Source organism: Nanorana parkeri, unplaced genomic scaffold, assembly GCF_000935625.1.
Source record: "Nanorana parkeri isolate BGI_ZX_2015 unplaced genomic scaffold, ASM93562v1 scaffold48, whole genome shotgun sequence".
Lineage (NCBI taxonomy): Eukaryota > Metazoa > Chordata > Amphibia > Anura > Dicroglossidae > Nanorana > Nanorana parkeri.
In genome coordinates, this window is record NW_017306316.1 from 1,766,215 (window position 1) to 1,768,365 (window position 2,151).

The following is a 2,151-nucleotide window of genomic DNA, read 5'->3' on the forward strand; positions in this document are numbered from 1 at the left end:
GGTGCCTCTGAGGGACCGAGCAGAACAGCCGAGCCAAATGCCGCTCGGCGGCATTCGGCTATTCTCTCACTGCTGTTCGGGATCTTTCAGAATAGCCCGAACAGCAGTGTGAAGCCTGCCGGAGGTTCGGCTCAGCCGATCCAGATGTTGGATCGGCTGAGTCGAACTCCTTCTGCACTTCGGGTCAGCCGAACATGCTGAGCATGTTCGGCTGATCCGAAGCCACACGAAGCAAGCCGATGTACGGCTGATTTCAGCCGATATACGTCTGAAATCAGCCGTACCAGCCTGAAGTGAATAGCCAAACGGTGTTCGGCTCACTTCACTTCTGATCGGTCATTCACTCGGCTGCCCTCGGCAGCTTTGTGAATAGACCCCTTACTTACAGCAGCACAATACCATATGTCAGATGCTATCTACTAATAGTAATAAATACATTTTTCCTACATTACGTAGAAGGCTGTAGGCTATGAGTTTAGTTCAAGCACTGTGGTGCCATATTACTTGTAGAACAAACAGCAGACATTTGTATGTCTATGAGCAAAATATTAAATGTAAGACTGGGAGATCATTTGGTTTGCCAGACGATGGAACTTTAGTCTTGAAAACATTCAATGGTTGATTGATTGCAGTCAGCTTTTAAAAGTTTTACCCTGAAGTTACTTTTGACATTTAAGCTACTAAACTACTGCGCCTTTTGCAAACACTGAAATGTTAATTAAAGCTGGCTTTTCTCCTATTGTTTCTGAAGGTTTTCACCTTTTCAGGTCATGGCTTATCTTGTAGTAGCTAGTCGCATATAACTGGACTTGTTCTCTAATGTTGAACATGTTTGGAGCATACAAATGCTCTGCAGAAGTATATGCTATAGCCGAATCACTGTTCTGTATTTTAAAATCACTACTTTTCTTTCTGCCTGATATCACAGCTTCTGCTGTACTTCCGGCCCACCGTGAATGTGAAACCTGCGGCTCAGCAGCACTAGTGTGCTTTAATCTCCCCTTGGTTATTCAGAGGACGCTATGTATTCCATGAATCAAATGAATGCAAGCCAGAAATTAAAATAACCCTGTGCCTGGAGTTTCCGCTTTAACCACTGATCCAAGTGTCTTGTTCTAATGAGTGTCAGGATCATACCCTAGCAATTATAACTCATACACCTTAATCCATCCTCTTTCCTTATTAAAGTAGACTTGAGCATTAAAAAAATTAAGATTTATATGTTTTGGGAAACACTTAGAAATGTTAAAGGTGCCTAAGCAGTACCTGGAAAATTGTACCTTTTTGTCCTAAAGGTCTTTCTTAAAAATAGCAGAGCACTTCCTGGTATGCAAAGGTACCTTTTTGAGTTACTGCGCATGCTAAGTAACTTAAAGTATATTTCCACTTTCAAAGCCAAATTGGGATAACACCTATTTTATATATGTTAGATGTTCCTATTCACATAGCATAAGCTAAAAAAAAAAAAAAAAAAATGCTTTTTTGCAGTTTCAATTGCTTTTACTTGCAATTTAAGGGATTTTAAGGGTAACAATTATTTTTGCTTTTAACTCTATGAAATGTTAGGAGGGGCCAGTGGCGGAAAAATAGCCATAGCAACCGGGGCGGAAATCAGCTGTACATTGACTTGCTTCGGGTCAGCCGAACATGCACCGCATGTTCGGCCGGCCCAAAGTGCAGAAGGAGTTCGACTCAGCCGATCCAACATATGGATCGGCTGAGCCGAACCTCCCGCAGGCTACTCACTGCCGTTCGGCCTATTCTCTTAGGGGCCGAACGGCAGTGAGTGAATAGCCGAATGCATTCGGCTCGGGTATTCTGCTTGGTACCTCCGTGGTACCAAGCAGAATAGTAAAACAATGAAAAAAGTTGGAAAAAAAAACGTAGAAAAAAAACTTTTGCCAAAGGTAAATACATGATCAATGTTGATAAATAAATAAAGATTTCCCCCCAAAAAAAAGATTATTGAAAACATAAAAACAAAAATAAAGATAATTGAAAAAAGAAAACAAAAATAAGGATCAATGAAAAAAAGAAAAACAAAATTAAAAAAAGAAAGAAACAATTGGGTGGAGCTAGCAGTGACAGCTAGCTCCGCCCAACTGTTTCTTATTGGCTGGGGGGTGCGAGAGAGAGGCGCCCCCCACAAAA

The 2,151-nt window shown here is 41.4% G+C and overlaps 1 protein-coding gene across 1 annotated transcript in view; it reads right to left on the bottom strand.

Moving 5' to 3' along the window:
- Positions 1 to 2,151, bottom strand: part of COL26A1 (collagen type XXVI alpha 1 chain) — a 299,832-nt gene that overhangs the window by 5,806 nt on the left and 291,875 nt on the right. The gene's annotated exons all lie outside the window — the stretch shown is intronic.